General features: G+C 42.7%; 1 protein-coding gene across 1 annotated transcript in view; it reads right to left on the reverse strand.

Moving 5' to 3' along the window:
* GALNT6 (polypeptide N-acetylgalactosaminyltransferase 6) overlaps nt 1-19,956 on the reverse strand; it is an 88,955-nt gene extending 68,999 nt beyond the window's left edge. The window contains exon 1 of the mRNA XM_069758636.1: nt 19,749-19,956. The gene's annotated coding sequence lies outside the window, so the exon portion shown is untranslated. The remainder of the gene's footprint in view (nt 1-19,748) is intronic.
* Between the last annotated feature and the right edge of the window lie 510 nt (nt 19,957-20,466).

Below are 20,466 nucleotides of genomic sequence, written 5' to 3' on the forward strand. Positions count from 1 at the left end.
GGTCCGAGACCGAAAGCATCCTCAGCCAGGAGAACCACGTCCTTTTTGGCCAGAACGGGGCTATGAGGATCATTTTCGTTTTGTCCTCTCTGACTTTCCGAATGACTGCCGGGATCAAAATAGTTGGAGGAAAGGCATACGTTAATTTTTGGGTCCACGGAATCATAAAGGCATCTAGAGCCTGTGGATTCCCTACCGGGTTCAGTGAGCAGAATTTGTTCACTTTTTTGTTTTTGTGATTGGCGAATAGATCTATTGTCGGTGCTCTCCACATTTTTGTGACCTGATCGTAGATGGATTGGTTTAGAGACCATTCGCCTTGTTTTAACTGAGACCGACTCAGGTAATCTGCTCTCTCGTTGTTTGAACCCTGAATGTGTAGCGCAGAGAGGGATAGTAGATTTTCTTCCGCTAGGTTGAAAATTTTGGCTGAAGAACTCATGAGTGCCCGAGACCTTGTTCCTCCCTGGTGGTTTATATACGCTACAGTCACTTTGTTGTCCGAAAAGATTCGGACATGATGTCCCCGAATATAGGTCAGAAAAGAAAGAAGAGCTTGAAGTACTGCCCAAAGTTCTTTTTGGTTTGAGGATGCTGATAGTTCCTGGACTGACCAGGTTCCCTGAGCAACTCTGTCCCCCATGTGAGCCCCCCACCCTGTGGGACTCGCATCGGTTGTTATCACCCGGGATATTTGTGTCACCCAAGGAACTCCCTTTGATAAGTTTTGGGTTTCCCCCCACCAACGAAGGGAATGAATAACTGAAGAATTCAGGGTGATTTGACCTTCCAAGTTGTCCTTTAGTATTGACTGCCATTCGAGTACGTGCCACTGAAGTTCTCTTGTGTGGAACTGTGCGAAGGGTATCGCTGGTAGGCATGAGGACAGAGAGCCTAGTAGCGACATTGCTCTCCTTAGAGTCATGGAAGGATGGTGAAAAGTTCGCGTTATCATAGCTAATATGCTGTCTTTTTTGGGGTTTGGAAGCCGACATTCTTGGACTCGGGAGTCTAATGTCAGACCTAGGAACTCCTGTACTTGACAGGGTTCCAACTTTGATTTTTTTAAGTTTATGAGCCACCCCAAGTCCGTCAAAATAGTCATTACCCGGTCCCTCTGTTCTTTGCAACTTTGGGCCGAGTTGCTTACAATGAGAACGTCGTCTAGGTAAGGGACTATTAATATATTTTGTTCCCTTATGTGGGCCATCATTTCTGCTATTACTTTTGTGAATATTCGGGGAGCTATAGAGATCCCGAACGGAAGAGAACTGTACTGGAAAAATCTTAATTGTCCTTTTATGGAAACTGCCAACCTTAGGAATTTTTGAGATTGATTGTGGATGGGCACATGATAATATGCATCGGTTAGGTCTATCACGACCATATAGCAATTTGGAAACAGGATTTTTATGGTGGACTTTATTGTTTCCATTTTGAATTTGTAATTTTTTACGTATTTGTTCAGGTTTTTTAGATTTATAATGGTCCGAAAGGACCCATCGGGTTTTGGAACTAAAAAAAGAGGGGAGAAAAACCCTTCTCCTACTTCCTGAGGGGGGATTTCTTGAATTACGGATTTTTGCAGTAGGGAAATAATTTCTCTCTCTAAAGCTGCTTGTTCTGCCACCGAGGATCTTATTTTCGTTTCTATATACTTTCGGGGAGGAAAAGAAATAAAATCTATTTTTAGACCGTACTGTATTATGTTTAGAATCCAGGTGTTGTTGGATATTTTCTTCCAGGCGGGAAGGAATGATGTGAGTCTTCCCCCCACCGTAGGCACAATGTCATTTGGAGGGTTTTTTGTCGCGAGAGGTATTGCCAAAGAGGTAACCTCTATCCCTTCTCCTGCCTTCTTCCCATTTATTCTGCTCCCTGGGGGGTCTGCGGCGGAAAAATCTCCGATTCCGAAAGGACTGCCTGAATGGGGCTGGGCCCAAATTTGGAAACCCCTTCTTTTTGTCTCCTGCTTTTTGGAGGATGTCATCCAGGGTTTCTCCAAACAGAAAATTTCCTTCGCATGGAATAGAACATAGTTTTAGCTTTGTCTGGAGATCTCCAGGCCAGCTTTTGAGCCATAATGTTCTTCTGGCTGCGTTGGAGAGAGCAGCGGCCTTAGATGTTAACCGTACGGAGTCTGCTGAGGAGTCCGCCAGGAATGCTGCTGCTGCTCTAATTGCAGGGATAGAATCCAGTAATTTATTCCTGGGTAGCCCGTCTCTAATTTGACTTTCTAATTGATCAACCCACACCATCAGAGATCTGGAGGTGCAGGTAGCCGCAACAGAAGGCCTCAAGCTACCGCCAGCCGATTCCCATGCCCCTTTAAGGAATGTGTCTGCTTTCTTATCTAAGGGGTCCCTGAGGGTACCCATGTCTTCGAACGGGAGCGCAAATTTTTTTGAGGCTTTTGCCACAGCTACATCCAACTTTGGCGCCTTATCCCAGGAAGTGGATGCGTCATCTTCGAAGGGATACTTCCTTTTAAGCGAGGGCACTGAAGAGTTTCTCCTATCTGGTTTCTCCCATTCTTTTTTAATTAGGGATTGGACATTGGGATTTAGAGGAAAGGTTTTCCGTTTTTTTTGTCCCAAGCCACCAAACATTACGTCTTGGGCCGTTTTGTCAGATTTAGGCTCCTCCACCCCCATGGTAGCCCTAACGGCTCTCACTAAGGCATCCACTTCCTAGAGTGGAAAACAATGTCGGCCTGAATCTTCCTCGGAGGAGGATAGGGAGGAGTCAGAATCGTCCGAATCTGCGTCTTCAGACGAGGATCGGACAGAGTGAGATTGTACTGATTCCTTTACTTTATCTTTCCCTTTTTTGGAGGAAGATACAGCATTCTGAACCTCAGATCTAATAATTTTTTTTAATTCGGATGCAAAGTCGGGAGTCTCCTCACATAGCACGCGCTGGATGCATGATTTACAAAGCTTTTTGTCCCAGGCTACTGGTAAAGCTTTGTCACAGATGGGGCAGGATTTGTTTTTCCTTTTCTCCAACTTCTTCTTTCCCTATTAAGGGAGAAGAGGGAGCCCTATTATAATATATACATTCACGAAGATCACTCACCATTCGGACGTGCAGGCAGGTACCGGTTCTGGAGGGGGCCCTGGGTCCGGAATAGAAGGTTCCCGAGGAGGTGATTTAGTCTTCGCAGCAGACCTGCTGCGCTGTGTAGAGCGGCTGCTGGACCTACTCCTGGCGCTCTTAAGGTCCGTCTTCTTATGGTGCTGCTGCCTCGGCTGAAGCTCCTGTGGATCGCTGTCCTCCATGATTTACAGGGAGATGGTGCGACAACTGTGTGTGCACCATCTCCCTATTTGTATTTGGCGCCACCTCTGCTGCCTCGCTCGGCGTTCCCCCGCACTTCCGGTCCTGCGTCACGTCCAGGGAGAAGAGAAGCTACCGCGCATGCGCGCGGTGATGACCCGGAAATCCTGCCGCATTTCCGGAGCGGCGGCCATCTTAGTACAACCGGAGCGTGCGCTTATCGGCACAGGAGCTCCGGGTGATCAAGCGCCCCTTCCTCTCTTCAGAATCGGCGGCGTTCTCCCTCCGCTCACCCTGAAGAACCCCTCGGTTCCAGCGGTGGCGGCTTCGGGAGCCGGACAAGCCGCGGCAGGAGCCTCCTCGCTGCCGGAACTCGACCGCCCGGTCCCGCTCCATCGGTCTTCATAACAGGTACCACCGGAAAGAGGTTCCCTGTTCAGGGACAGGAAACCAACTGATGCGAGGGAGAGGTACCGCCCTTTTATCTGTAGGTTTCCTGTCCCTGAAGGGCGGATCCCCTCTCTCCGTAGTGCTGTCATGGGAGACCGAGAAAAAAGGATGAGAGCAGAGAAATGGCCTGGTTACATCCCCTGCAGAACCACTCATCTATAGGAGTTGTCTTGCTAATTGCGTATAATTTCTACCTGTTGTCTGTTCCATTTGCACAAAACCAGGAGAAATTAATTCACAATCAGTGTTGTTTCATAATGGGACAGGTTGATTTCACAGAAGTGTGATTGACTTGAAGTTACATTGTGTTTAAGTGTTCCCTTTATTTTTTTGAGCAGTGTATATTTATAAACGATACAGAAAGGTCTATATTAATATACACATTTTATATAGACTAGACTTGGTGGTCTGGAACTATGACAGTTATCCAACATACTGATGAGTGAGCATGCTCGGATAAGTAGTTATCAACGACAGTAGCTGAAAATACTAAATTCGGACAAGAGCATGATCGAAAAAAAAATGCTCGAGTTACGGCCGTTGCATGTCTCGCAGCTGCTCAACAACTGCAACACATGCAGGATTGTCTGTTTGCTAGGCAATCCCTGCATGTTTTGCGGCTGTCGAACAGCCGAGCGACAGATAGCGGTGGTGGTGACTCGAGCATTTTTATTTTTTCCAAGCAGGCCGAAAATATTCAATTAGGACACGAATGTGCTCAGATAACATGTTATCACAAAATTATTGCCAAGGCCTACCTGGCTTCGCATAGCACTAGAAGATGTAAACACTAAACAAACAAAACAAAAAAATGGTAATGCACTCATCTTTTATTATATTCTCTTCCGTTAAATTTTATGCCCTTTCCTGTGACATTATTCTCAAACTATATGCAAGAATCTAAGCCTACAGGAGCATCCACTTTTGGGCTAATGCATCCCCAAGTCCAAAAATGGCCTGACTTTTAGATGTTCTTACAATCACAGTGAAAGGTCAAGGATGTTACACATCAACAACTAATTAAATCCATCCCTATGCAACATATCAGATAAGGCGATCCAAAATTATAGTATGGATATCCATAACACAAATGTATGAACATGAAGAGACACCATCTGAGTTTTATATACTACTAGTGTTCAAAGTGATTTCCATTGTTGCACATCAGATGTCTAGGTAGTCCAACGCTATCCAGATGTGTGCCAGTACAGCCTCTTATATGGACTTCACTCTTTCAATGGTGCACTATCTCAGGTCATTAAATAGTTCACAGCATGCACAATTTGCCTCTGACAATTGGATCGCACTCGCCATTCAAGTCTATAGGTTCATGAAAAAAAAAAAAAGAAAGAAATGGATGGCGTCTAAGTGTGGTCTGATTTTCACAGACTGACTAAATGGAGAAAGTGTGAAAAAAAATGTTTTCGCTCCACCTCTGACAAATATATGATCCTTCTCTGAACTGAGTCCCCAATTAACAATCGCAGTGTTTTTCTTCAAATGGAGAGAAAACAGTAGTGTGACCTTAGCCATATAGTGAGTTCGTATCGGAGGATGTGTTGACAAGTATTTGGAAAGAAGTTGACCACCGCCTAGACTTGGATAGATACTTGGATAGATACTTGGATAGATAGAATATCACTTATGCGCATACATTTGTGTTATGTTCTCTCAGTCATGAATACCGAGGCCATGACTTTGCATCATCGTTGTTTAGTCACCCTGTACTCACCATCAAGATCTCCACCATAAAACGTCAATAAAATTCTACATCGGCCATGTCCCACATCTATCTTGCTGCTCAGCTCTTTCTGTAAGTAAAGCATAGGTCACCTTTCTGTTTACCCATCTTACGTGGCAGAACGGAAGTCAGGAGAAATCTGTACATTCAACAGGTGGTAGTTCTGGATTTTGGACCCTCACCACAGACTTAAGTCCCAGCGAGGAATACCCCTACTTTACATCTTCCATTCCAAAGATGGAGAAGGTACAGAATTTTACTGATGTACATCATTATAAACAACTAATTTTATCAGTGTCCTGGCAGCAAAAACTGAAGACATAAGGGGAAAAAAAAAAAAAAAAATCACTGTGCACCACAATCCAAGAGGACCGCAGAATACAGCCAACCAAAGCGCAATTTCCGTGATCTTTATTTATTTATTTTGAGGGGGTAAGGAAGGTTGTGATCCAGATAACAGTCATAGCAGAGATTCGGTTTTACACATATTCAGCTTTGTTTTTCCCCTTGTTATCACATCACCTTCTGGTTACAAGTTATCAGATGTGACACGTACTTATATCGTACAAGTGGTGTTGGCAGGAATAGTAAGGAGGCACCCAGAATGGATCTGCGCTAATCACTAAATATACATGTACAACTTAGAAGGCTTTGCTTTTCCTACAGCAATGTGATATTCTGCAAGTCCCAATAAAATGGATGGCAAAGTTGCAAAAAACTCTGTGATAGATCTACTGTTTGTCAGGGATCTCCTTTTACAAGGAACAGATTATCCAGAACATGCCATTAAAACCACACACAGGCAAACTCATTTAGAGATTCCCATGGTCCACCATCAGTATCCTCTTTATCCCCCCTCGGTGTTCGACACATGACCACAGAAGCTAATCAGTGGCTGAAGTAATAACACATTGGTCACGAAATCAAAGAGCAATAGAGGGGACCACCTGGGGGCCTGGGTAGGGGGCTTAAGGGAGAAGTAGGAGAGTACATAAATGTGTTTTAAAATTATGTCTAGCAAATTGTCTCTTCAGAGAGGAAGAAAACTAGAACTTTAGTGCCACATATGGGAAGTAGCAATCCTAGAAGTCAATATCGACCCTATATAAAGGTTAGAAACCTAGAAATATAATGGCGACCTCAGTACTGAAATTTTGGCTCCCAGGAGAAAAACTTGATTATTTATGTGCCATTTGTTGTGAGTCGTGGGTGTAAGCACGACCAAACACTTTGACAGCGGGCTCATGAGAGGTATATACAGTTCCTTTTCTCCCGGATGCCGTGCTTTAGGTACAGCGGCTGGGCACCTTTATAGCCTGCAGATTAACCTTTACCTGCAGATTAATAGCATTGTCCGATGTGAAGCTAAGCGTTGAGCATATAAATAATCAAATATTGAGTCTAGGCACAATACAATAATGAAAAAAAAACAATGTATTAGAATTAAATTTCACTTGTCCTTTATGTGTGTTGAAGAATTAGTGACCATAGTGCAAATATAGTCCCTCCCAGAATATAGACACGAGTACATTCACAGCAATCAACATCCGCCTCGGTGGATGTTTAGTTTTCTACCTTTGGTTTAGTCTTTATAATGAATTAGAGGTGGGGGGTTGGAGACATGACAAATAATTGGGAGTGGGATGGGAGAGAGGACATTAAAAGTATAATGACTTGGGGAGAGGACATGTAATCATAATGATTTGGGAGGTGCACAGTGATCGGGGTGGAAGGCACAGGAGAGTGACTGGTAATGAATATGGGGAATTCGTATAGTGGCCAATTATATTTTTATTTTATGCGGGAAAAGTAGCTAAGTTAATAGGGTGCAAGGTTCTGGCTTATTTTTGAATAGTGGGTGGCACAATGGCTAATATATTAGTTGTGTGGTCCATATATTCAGCGGCACAGTGTGGGGTTTTTGTTTTTTTTTTTAATTCAAGAAACAAATGTGAACTTTTTAATTTTCAGGAGCATAGTGATCAGTGCGGCAAACTCTGCGGCTTTAAGACTTCAACATGAAAGTGACAAAATGGCGCAGAAAATGGTTCTCTTAAAGATCATAGGTTGCCATAGTTCTTGGCAGTGCGAGCCCTGTTTCCACAGGATAATTAACTGCTGAGAATGATGATCTTTTGCGCCGCAGAAGAGATAATTTCACCTGATGAAATAGCATTTTGCTTTCATCAGGTGATTGCAGCCCGTTTATACTAAAATATTATTGTGAAATGAGTGTTAAGAACTCTAGTTCATGATTATCCTTTAGTGCAAATGCAAATTTAATTGCAGAGAGATGGGAACAACACTCTTGGCTGTAAAATATACTTCTGTATTATGTACAGTGCCATCCCCTAGTATATAATGTCCTCCCCTTACATATAGCACAGTCCCTTACTACATAGCAGCCCCTCTTCTTATGTATAGAGCCATCACTTATTAAAAAGTATTCTCTTGTTATGTATAGCGCTGTCCCTTATCTCCTCTTATATATATCCATCAATCACTATCCATTGTACATAAGGGAAATGATTTGGCACCATGGGTGCCGCTCACTCTTTCTCCTTTCAGCTGCAGATGTGAACCACAGCACCTGTGTGTTCATCACATGACCTCCCTAAAATATAACATTACATGATCAAATGGGTTCTGGATGGGTCCACTCACTCTAAAGTACCTTGGGCCCGGGCTACCTTAAATCTGCTCCTGATGGTACAAGTTTCCCCCCTTCGGGTCATAAATTTAGAAATGACAATGTATCAGTTTTGTAGTGTTCCTTTAAAACATTACTCTACAAGTGAACTATATATGGCAGCACCCTAGTAATAATCACACCTTCACTTTGGACTTCCTGCTAATTTATTTATAAACAGGGTGTGATGGCATTTTGTACTGACTAAGTATTTAATTGTTAATATGATATTAGGATTTTTATTTTGCTCTATGTTTTTCAGGTTTCCATTTGTGGACTATGTTGAGTTCACTAGACTATGTTGGACCTGCATGGGATTTTATTTTTCTTGTTCTAAAACTTGTGAACCAGAGAAATTGCGGGGGAATGCTTATTCATATAAAGTATTTTTTTTGGTGCGAGTTATTTTTTTTGTATTACTGGGTTAATAATGGGGGTGTCTGATTGACATCTCTCCATTATTAACCAATGGGATTGATGACAGCTGTGTTTTTTGACAATTCACATCAACCCAAACTACCATTTTCTGGACTGTCAATGCACCAGGGCAATCAGAAACAGCAAAGGAGAAGCGCCAGAATTGGGGCATCTAATGTGATGCTGTCCTTGTGGGGAGGCTGCGGCTGCCCAATTATCACAGACCTTCCCAGCCTGATAATATCAGCTCATGGCTGTCTGCTTTACCTTTTCTGGTTATCCAAAATGGGCAGGACCTAAAGTCATTTTTTTCAATTATTTATTAGGTTAATACAATTACAGTAAGCTACACACAAGGCACTAATTACACTGTTTTACAGTGATTTTGGTGCCAACGATGTCTGAAAGGTTTTATATTAAATTCAAGATGCTGATGAAGAGTATGACGTCGTTTTTTGCCAGATCGACTCTAATTTTTGAGATATTTAATTAATTACAGTAGAAATTCTGGCTTTAAAACGTTGCTTTTATAGTAATGTAAGCCTACTGATTGAAAGACAAAATAATCTCATGGGATATTTCATTACCAAGACACCGTTAAAGAGTCAAAAGACCAAAGGCTATTGCATTTGTTATCACACACAAGTTGCATTTGGGGAATGCATTATTTTCATGGATTTTTAGACCTTTGTTATGCATCTCTCAGATATCTATCCATTATCTATCTACCCGATATCCATCTATATCTTTGCACATCTTTAACGCCTAAACTTCTGTCAATTCTATTCCAGTACGTGTCACATGGACATCACACGGATGTCACATGTGCGGTACATATAGTCATTCTTGCTGCTGAAAAAAAAAAAAAAAAACGGTCATGTGAAAACACAGATGTGTGCAGGCACACAGATTATAATGAGCGTGCGAGTGAAAAATCACACCACATGTACTGGAAACACTAAAGGATGTAGGTAAAGTCACAAACAGAGGTGTGTCCAAAAGGTGGGATCGAGATATGGCCCTGTTCCAACATTCACAGTGGCTGTCAAATGGATAATAGAGAAGTCAGTATTTATGGATTACTTATTAACCCCTTAACAACTGCCACTATGCATTAAAAAGACGGCTGTTATGGGGCCTTATTAACTTATCGGAATAAGGGTATAGCGCTGCCTCGCGGTTGAAATTCCTGCATTCGACAGCTGTACATGACAGCTGACATCCTGCAGTATTGGAGCTGATCAGGGGCTCATTAACCCATTAAATGTCGCTGTCAATCATTACAGTGGTATCCAATTTGTTAAAAGACCCTTGCTATAACAAGATCCCTTTCTTGTCAAGGGGTCTTTTAAACTCCCCATGTATTCAAATGGGAGAGAGGCTTTTCTAGAAGCCTTGGCTACGGCCTCATGCAGTTTTGGGACTTTGTCCCAGGTTGACGAAGAAGGCTCATCAAAAGGGATATCTCTTGTGAAATGATGGTGGGAGGGAGCCTCTTTTTTCAGGTTTTTTTCCCCATACCCTCTGTATCAAGGGGAAGATCTTTTTGTTTAAAGGAATATACCTATGCCTCGTTTGATCCAAGCCTGCAAACAATGTCCTGAACTTTTCGGGCTTGGACTTGACTATCCTCATCATGGTCCTAACTGCCTTTACAAGTCTGTCCATCTGTTCTATAGGAAAACAGAGATGACCTGTGTTATCTGAAGAGGAGGAGGAATGGAATTAGTCATCATCATGAATTGAAACACTAGACACATCCAATCCCAGGTACCTAGCTCTTTTATTATTCTTCCCTTTAAAGGGAACCTGTCACCCCCAAAATCAAAGATGAGCTAAGCCCACCAGCATCAGGGGCTTATCTACAGCATTCTGTAATGCTGTAGCTAAGCCCCCCGATGTATAACTGAAAGATGAGAAAGAGAGAGGTTAGATTATACTCACCTGGGTGGGCGGTCCGATCCGATGGGCGTTGTGGTACGGGGCCTCTTATCTTCATAGGATTACATCCTCTTCTTGTCTTCGCGCTGCGGCTCCGGCATACTTTGTCTGCCCTGTTGAGGGCAGAGCAAAGTACTGCAGTGCGCAGGCGATGGGCCTCTCTGACCTTTCCCGGTGCCTGCGCACTGCAGTACTTTGCTCTTCTCTCAACAGGGCATACAAAGTACGCCTGCGCCGGAGCCGCAGTGTGATTACAAGAAGAGGACGTCATCAAAAGAAAATGGGAGGCCCCGGACCGCGACACCCATCGGACTGGACCGCAGCGGGATCGCCCCTGGGTGAGTATAATCTAATCTCTTTTTCTCATCTTTCAGGTAACATTGGGGACTTATCTACAGCATTCCAGAATGCTGTAGATAAGTCCCTGATGCTGGTGCGCTTAGCTTATCTTCGATTTTGGGGGTGAAAGGTTCCCTTTAAGGACAGGCGCCAGCCGGGCCTTGGTACTTTCTCAACACGCCGGTGGCAATCTGGAGCCCTGCACATGCCGCTGTCTTCTTTCCTGGTATGTGCGAGCGCCCGAAGAGCCATGCCAGAGCCAGCTATCCCTACCTGGGATACTGCTCACAAATGTGAATCTCCCTGCCACTGTGGCACTTCCACTGACCCCGTACCGGCCAAGGCAAGGAAAATACCGCTACCTGAACTGAACGACCAGGCCTGGAAAAATGGTTATCCATCTTTGATCTTAAGGTATGCCTGTAAGAGGTTCACCACAGGAAACCAACTGATGCATGGGAGAGGTGCTGCCCTTTTATGTTTCCTGTCCTTGAAGGGCAGATCCCCTCTCTCGTGGTGCTTTCATCGGTAACCAATAAATCTGCATTAGGGTGAAGTCAGATGGCTGTATAAATTGGAACGAGTTCAGAATGCAGTGCATGGACTGGCCAGGAGATCTCTCCCGGCCTGAGCATACCAGCTGTATAGAAACCCATGAAGCCGTCACGCCTCTGGCCAGTCCGTGAACTGCGTTGCGATCCCAGTCCAATTTATATGGCTGTCTCACTGCCCCCGTAGACAAGTTTTCTACCATTGTAGTGAACCATATTTTAATGTCCATCGAAACTCTACCACTGGACATTACTGAATGGAACCTATAATAGACTCCTGAGGCCTCAGTGCATAAAGTAAAAACTAGATGCAGCAAGCATTTGATATTTAATTATATCGACAATATGAATGAGACAAATCATTTTTGGTCTCCGTTATGGCAAATATACTTTTAAAAACAAATGCAATCAAGTTGAAAAACTCACAATGTCATTGTGAATGCTAAATGGCTAAATGGAAAACAAATTGGGTCAGATTTACTAATGTGTTTGCATTTAGACCATGATGAAAGAGGCACCAAAATTTGGTGCATGGTCATATTTAAAAAAAAAAAAAAAAGCTGATGTCCAGTGTGTATGAAGCCTACAGCTTTTTCTTTGGCATGCACAAAGTGCACAAAAGTGGCACAAAAAAGCAGTGACAAGACATAAAAGGTAACAATGATTTGCAGCCAAAGTCAATACTACACTTCTCTAGAGCATTACACAACAAGGAAGGAGATTACAAAAAGGTCATTTGATCCTGCAAGTGTTGGATCTGAGAAGCAGAGCAAACATTAAGTTTACAAATGGACATTATATAGTGTTTACACCTCTTCTTTTCCACTGAGCCTTGGGAAGAACCCAAAGCTCATCTAATAGAAGGGTTCTTCTGTATATCTATGACATGGGTGAGCGGAAGGCAATGGAAACCATCACTGACTCCTCAGCTAAGCATAACCATCACAAAAAAATTATATATACATGAGGAAGAAGTCCTAGTGACTTCGAAACGCGTTGAGAAAAAATAAACCATCATTTTTATTTATTTTTTTTTTAAATCTTCAATACATTTGGACATCCATCATTACAGCAGCGTGGATTTTCACCAAGAAATTTCCAGATTGAATATCCTGACTTGCTCCTGAGCTGACCTTGTGGATCTGCAGCAGCTGCCAAAACTCTGATGAGTTTGCTATGCAATTTTTTTCTCAAACAGGCGAGTGCAATCTTATTGTACCCCGAAACTCTCCCTCGGATAAGACCCTATTTGCGCTTTTATTTTTCTTGTAGTTGTTTTCTCTGGTACCAAAATTACGGGTATAACACACAAAAAAAACAACCTAATGTTATTACCATAAGGGCGATATTTGTGCTGTTACTATATTTTTACACTAGCGAAATTATAATAGACCATTTCCAGGGTTCGGAGCGCCATCCTCTGAAAAGCATTGACTGCGGTAACATTCCCCTAAATCACAGACTGTCTTCAGCTTTCTATCACAGAGGTCATACTGAACTCTGGAGACTGGCACCTTCTCGAGCAAACATTGACAATTAGTAGCGCTGTAATTGATGTCACAAAACCATTTAGAGGAATGCTAATCGAACAATCAAGTAGTTCACATCTATCGTACAGCGAGGACAGAGAGTCCGGCAATAGCTCACACTCCGAATTCTCTCCTGTGTATTGTTTGTTTGCAAGCTGGTAGAGGTTGTACCTTGTTCTGGTCACGTAGCGAGTATAAAAAGGTACGTTTTTAAAAAGGGAACCTGCCATGTCCCCAAATGCCATTTACTTGCAGGTTTAGGGGGTTAATCTGCGGGTAAAAAGCACTACAATACTGAAAGCATGGATACCAGGAGAAAATTCACTTGATACCTTCCGAGAACCATATGCCCAGAGCGGCCACAGTCACCGATCTGTATACAGTGAGCGGCAGCAGTATACCAGCACTTGGTTCTGTCTTCTGAGTGGTGAATGTAGCCGACTCACCTCTATGACTGAAAGCTGGTGGCTGCCAGAAGAAATAAAGTTCATTTTATCTGCAGGTTAATAGAGTTTAGGCCCATCACAGGTCCCCTTTAAATAAGGAGAAAGTAGCAATGCTGGATTTTTTTCTTTTTTTGCTTTATCAATGGACATGGGATATTTTCTATCTTAATATTCAAGCAAATGAGATTGAGCTGCAATACCACACACAGCCAGGTGACAAGAGTGGCACTCTTTCAGGAAGGAAGCAGCCATTATTAAGAGTGAAACTATTGTTTTAAATCAGGCTTTTGGATTGTTTTTTTCTGCCATGGTTTTTCTTATTTTTTCATATCACTATCATTATTAACAAACACAATTTGTAATCGTGCAGTGTTGACACCGGCCAATGTCAAAGAGACTCTTTGTAGACTAAGAATGTGTGCACACAATGGGGTCTCCCCCCCCCGACGTATTCCGCCTGGAATCCTCCAGAAAAAGCGCCACAAGGGCACCCCATAATAGAAGTATAGTGCACAGCAGTCTCAAAGCAACATGGCTGTGCACATATTCTGCCTGAGGTTTCTTCTTTTAACTGCTTCACGGATCAGAATCCCTAATGTGGTTAAAAGAAGAGACATGCCCTCTCTTCACAGTATGGCATAAAAAGTGCCAGCAGCGGCGCCACCACAAGGACAACAGCAAAATCGATTGCGAAACTGCCACAGGGAAATGATTACAGTGACTCTATACAAAACCGATAACACAGGATCCTCCAAACACCATAGCCCATGTCGTAGCAGGTCCTGCTCCTCTTCACACTGACATTTGCACATGTTCAGTAGAGTCTGTTCATTATGGCTTTGTACATATATTGTTTCCTGAAATAATGGGAAGTTAGAGTCTTTAAAAAAACAAACCTAAAGGCCGGTGTGAAAAGAGATAGTAAGATTTTCATTTTTAATACAAATTAGGATTTAGATAATTTTCTGATGATACATTCATTTTTAACCTTACAGAATCCTTTTAGATATCTTCCACCATAGACTAGATCTTTTGTTTAGACTACCCATACACCCCAGGGATCAGATAGTAGAATCCTGCCATGTAATGGGCTGATAATTACTGATACATAAAAATCACAGGGAGTGGATCTTCGAAAATGTCATCATTCTAAAAGCAGAGATCAACAGACAGAGATCCGTCTTTTATCCTCTCGGAAACTACAAGAAAAATCAGGCACTGCTCATCACCTGCCCAATACAATACCAACAGTGAAACATGGTGGTGGCAGCATCAGGCTATGGAGGCGTTTTTCAGCTGCAGGAACAGGATGACAGGTTGTAATTGAAGGAAACATGAATGTGGCCAAGTACAGAGATATCCTGGATCAAAACCTCTTCCAGAGTGCTCTGGACCTCAGACTTGGCCGAAGGTTCACCTTCCAACAAGACAATGGCCCTAAGCACACAGCTAAAATAACAAAGGAGTGGCGTCAGAACAACTCTGTGACCATTCTTGACTGGCCCAGCCAGAACCCTGACCTAAACCCAATTGAGCATCTCTGGAGAGACTTGAAAATGGCTGTCCACCAACGTTCACCATCCAACCTGACGGAACTGGAGAGAATCTGCAAGGAAGAATGGCAGAGGATCCCCAAATCCAGGTGTGGAAAACTTGTTGGATCATTCCCAAGAAGACTCATGGCTGTACTAGCTCAAAAGGATGATTCTACTCAATACTGAGCAAAGAGTCTGAATACTTATGGCTATGTGATATTTCAGTTGTTCTTTTTTAATAAATTTGAAAAAATTACTACATTTCTGTTTTTTCAGTCAAGATGGGGTGCAGAGTGCACAATAATAAGAACAAAATGAACTTTTTGAATTTACCAAACGGCTGCAATGAAGCAAAGAGTGAAAAATTTAAAGGGGTCTGAATACTTTCCATACCCACTGTGTGTGTTTAAAGCCATTAATAGAGAAAACTTACATACAGCTGATGTTACACGTGACCGGGCTTGCTGATCTGCTTGGCTGTTATGGCTTTATAATGGGATGTAGCTCCGCTGGTTCTTTGCTTGTACAGTATACAGCACATTTACACCTGCTGCTCGCTGATCCAGATTCTGGAGTATCTAAAGCCATTTAAAGCAACACTGACGGCAAAGGGTGTACCTTATGTCTTGTCTAATGTCAGGCCTGAGGGGTTCATGCATGACACAGGGAATCCCTTCAACTCTTACATAACGCAGGACACCAGTTTTGTCAGGTGTGTTTCTGAAACAAACTTCCAGCACAGGTCTCATCCCCGGGGCCCTGCACTAAGAATAAAGCGTATCTTTAAAGGGAATCTGTCAACAGAATTTTGCTCCCTTACCTGATAGTGGCAGAGACTGATTCCAGCGATGTGTCACTTACTGGGCTGCTTGCTGTCATTTTAATACGATCACGGATATAGCTGCTGCAGATCTAGCAGTTCTCTGAATGCTGTGCTCTCTATAACTCCGTCCACACCACTGATTGGCTGCTGTGTACACTATGCATAGGCAGAAAGCTGCCCATCAGTGGTGTGGGCAGGGGTATTCACTAGTATACTAGTCCTCAATATAAAATTCACTGTTTTATCAGCAAGAGATTATCAAAACTTTTTTTTTTTCTGCAAGATTTGGAGCTAGTGACTATACGCTCAGTTCATTTTTTTTATGTTTTAGGTTACACTAAATAAATTCTTGCAAATTTTGCCTTCTTCTCAAAAGTGTGAGTTTTACCAGTGTATGTTATCTTAGTGAAGAGTCAGACAGCCGTATAACTCAGACGAGGATCGCAGTGCAATGCTCGGACTGGCCGTTGGTGCTCCTGACCCGAGCGTGACATCTGCGTTGCGATCCTCGTATACGGCCGTCTGACTCTTCACTTATACTAAAAATGCACAATACAGGATAAAGTTCAACATCAATGAATCAAAAATTTAAGTCAACGATTGAAAACATACAAGTGACACAGCAACAATTTATGTGTCATCTTACTATATTTGGCAGTGGTCCGTAAAGCTCAGGTATGTTCACATCTGCTTTGGAGGATCAATTAGGAACCTTCATTAGAGGATTTATTTAAAAAAAACCTTGGAAAATAAAGTACAGCATATTGCGCTCCCCCCCCCCAGTTGAATGTTGGAACCCATAACAAAGACTTGAGAGACCCCATTATAGTTCATGTGGTCCATCAGAAGAAGGGTCATGTGACGGATCAATCATTGCAAATAAAGTTTTAATGTTATTCATTTTGGGATGATCATGTAAAAATATCGTAACTTGAGGCTATAATAGCACGAAAAAGTAGTAATTGGTTCCAAGACTTCAAAATATGGGAACAAAATAAATAAATTATAGATAAATAGAGATAAAGCAAATCCTTACATATTTTAGACGGAAGGAACTGCTGAACGCTTTAAAGGCATATTTCAGTGTATAGATTGTTGGGACCCTCACTGATCACCAGTTCACGGCACGCTTATCTGGAATAACTGTGCACATGCTCCATTGATGTGACATTCATTCTCTATGAGACCACCAGAGAAAGCTGGGTATAGCGCTTCAGCAGGCTCATGGAGAATGAATGGAGCAGCGGTAAAAGCCAACGCACTGACAATCCATTCTAATTGATTGTATTTTCGGTCCAAGCGTGACCCGAGAAAATATCGGCTGACACTCGGACCGATGTTATTCTAAGGGGCCGTACGAGTGTCCGATATTTTCCTTGGACATAAACTGCAAGAAAGGCCTTGGGAAAACTATTGTAACCTAAATATTGCAGGGTTTCAGAGAAAGACATACTATAAAAGCTGCCCGAGTCAAAGTCGCGTAAGAGACTAGTTGGATAGGTGGGTCCCTGGTGGCTTGTCCCCACCTGCTGCCCTGGATTGACAGGTGTGTATAGATAGAGACCTGTCAATCCAAGGTAGCGGGCAGGGAGAAGTCGCCGGAGACCAGTCTGGATGACTAGTATACAGCGCGGCTCGACCCCCAGCGGTTATTAAGGTATATCTTTCTCTAAGATATGGGCAGAACATTGGCTCAGTGGTTAGCACTGCAGCTCTGGGGTCCTGGGTTCAAATCCCACCAAGGACGACATCTGCAAGGAGTTTGTATGTTCTCCCTGTGTTTGTGTGGGTTTCCTCCAGGTTCTCTGGTTTCCTCCCACATTCCAAAGACATACTGATAGAGAAACTAGATTGTGAGCCCCAATGGAGACGGTGATGATAATGTCTGTAAAGCGCTGTGGAGTAAATGGTGCTATATAAGTGAGTAATATAAATAAATACTGCAGATATTCATAGTCTATTCAGCCAGTGCCTGATACATGCTGCCTGCGGATTACGCAGCATGTATCAGCTGACAGGTTCCCTTTAAGACCAGAGTTAATTGAGGGACCATTGTACTAGTTTTATCAGTCTCTGGGAACAACTAAGGGTATGTGCACACGTTGCGGATTCTCTGCGGATTCGCAGCGTTTTTTGAGGTGCAGAAACGCTGCAGATCCGCAATTGATTTACAGTACAATGTAAATCAATGAGAAAAAAAAAAAAAATGCTGTGCACACGTTGAGGAAAATCCGCTGCGGAAACGCTGCGGTTTAAAAGAAGTAGCACGTCACTTCTTTTTTGCGGATCTGCAGCGTTTTTGTACCCATTCCATTATAGAAAACCGCAGGGGTAAAAAAAACGCAGCAAACCCGCTAAAAAAAAAAAAAAAAAAAAAAAAAACGCTGCGGATCCACACAAAAATCGCGACAAATCCGCAGGTGCGTTTTCTGCCAGGAGATGCAGAATCCACACCAGAAATTCCTAAGGCTAATCCGCAACGTGTGCACATAGCCTTAGGGCTGCGGATTTTTCCGCAGCGGATTTCAGAAATCCGCAGGTAAAAGGCACTGCATTTTACCTGCGGATTTACCGCGGTTTTTACGCGGATTCTACCTGCGGATTCCTATAGAGGAGCAGGTGTAAACCGCTGCGGAATCCGCACAAAGAATTGACATGCTGCGGAATGTAAACCACAGCGTTTCCGTGTGTTTCTTTCCGCAGCATGGGCACTGCGGATTGTGTTTTCCATAGGTTTATATGGTGCTGTAAACACATGGAAAGCTGCTGCAGATCCGCAACGTGTGCACATAGCCTAATACTGCTCTGATAACAGCTCCTGTATGAAATTTGAGAATGACAATTCAGTGGTCACAGATTGAGATATTCTCTATATACGGTATTTGGTATAAGGGCCCTAGAAGACTTTGTTGTCAAACCCAGAGCGAGTTTTCCTGGTGAGATTATATATATATATATATATATATATATATATATATATATATATATATATATATATATATATATACACACACACACACACACATACATACGCCCATATCACTTTTTTTTTTTTTTTTTTAAAGGGAATGTAACTATCAGTTCAGCCCATCAGATGGATTGATATGCGTCATAATAGGAAGGAGAGTAGATTGATAATCTAGAAAAACTGGTACGGTAGCCACTAACCGAAAAAAAAAAAAAGTTCCACGTCAGAAAAAGACAAAAAACCCATTTGGGTGTGAACCGGATAAGAGCATAGCACCGTTTCTACAGTTACCAAGCATTGTATGGAAACCCCAAGATGGGAGTCAGACTTCTACATAGCTTAGAATGAACATTTAGCCATTAATAAAAAGATTAACATTATACAAATTTACCATAATATTGACAACAATGATAATATATCCCTACATTTCACTAGTTCACAGTTATGAAATAGTGGGGGAAAAAAAATCATTAGTGATTACCACCAGTTGCAGGTAACAGTGCAGTGTAGTGTGCAGAGGAAATCATAATTATTGAAAAATGTAAAGTTCGTCGCTGTAAAGCTGCCTTAAGAACGCACGACATCTTAGTGAATATACGCACTATCCTCCGCAATAGACGGTTTTCATTATGGTATGAAACGATATTGGAAATTTTCTATACTGACCGGCAAAAGTATACACACATACAAAAGCAGATTTTTTTTTGCATTTATCTGCCAAAGACGAAGTACACAAGTATACACTCAATCTAAGAAACTAAATATAAAAAAATAAAAGGGTGTCACAAAACTTTATAGAAGTTTCTGTAGATTTCTAATTCATGATGGCTTATTTCTTAAGAGCAGATGTAAGCGCCATGGTGGAGGAACTTATAGATGCTACTTTCCAGACTGTAATCTCTATAGTTTCCATAGGAAGGTCGGTATAGAAGGAGACATGCACATTGTACCCTTCTGTTACAAGCTATTAAGTTCAAAGTCACCAAGGAAGCAACAGCACAATGTGTCTGGCACAGGGCACTGGCTGGGGGTCATCTTACCTTTTGTCCTGAGGTGCTTGGCACTGGGGGGGCAGCACTGGCAGCCCCCAGGATGTCTGGAGCAGGAGACTTGTGAGCTGACAGTTACTTGTAATGCTGCTGCTGCTGCTGCTGCTGCAGATCTTTAACCACACTTAAATCACTCAGGAAATGATCTGCTGCTAGTGAGAAGGAGGTGCAGCCAGCAGCAGCAGCAGCAGCTCAGGAGGAGGCACCAGAGAGAAGGACAGGCTACAAGGAGGCAGGAGACAAAGCATTACCTGCACAGGAGGGAGAGGCTGCCAAACAGGTGTATCCTAGTGGGAGGCAGGACAGCTCCTCCCGGTCCTAGAGCCGGCATCCCTAGTGCCTGGAACATGCCACAGACCTGTGTCACTGCTCCTCTGCCTGTGTCGGGCTGGAGGGTCACCTCCTCAGCTCATGTACTGTGTACATAAATACTAAGGGTAAGTTCACACTAGGCAGTTTTTCAGCGGTTTTCTTGCTGCGGTTTTGGCACGCTAGATTTGTCTCTTGTACATGCTGATAAAGTTTAATGTTGAAAAAAAAGTCCCATAAAATCAGGTTTTGGCACTAAAAAACGCAGCAAAGCATGAAACCTGTGCTTTTGTTGCAGATTTTCAGCACTTTTTTTTAACACCCATTCATGTCAATGGGTGAAAACCGCTGAAAGAAGTGACCTGCTCTATTGTCCAAAATACCATGCAAAGCACAAAAT

The sequence above is a fragment of the Ranitomeya imitator genome, chromosome 3 (assembly GCF_032444005.1).
Source record: "Ranitomeya imitator isolate aRanImi1 chromosome 3, aRanImi1.pri, whole genome shotgun sequence".
In the NCBI taxonomy this organism is placed as follows: Eukaryota; Metazoa; Chordata; class Amphibia; order Anura; family Dendrobatidae; genus Ranitomeya; species Ranitomeya imitator.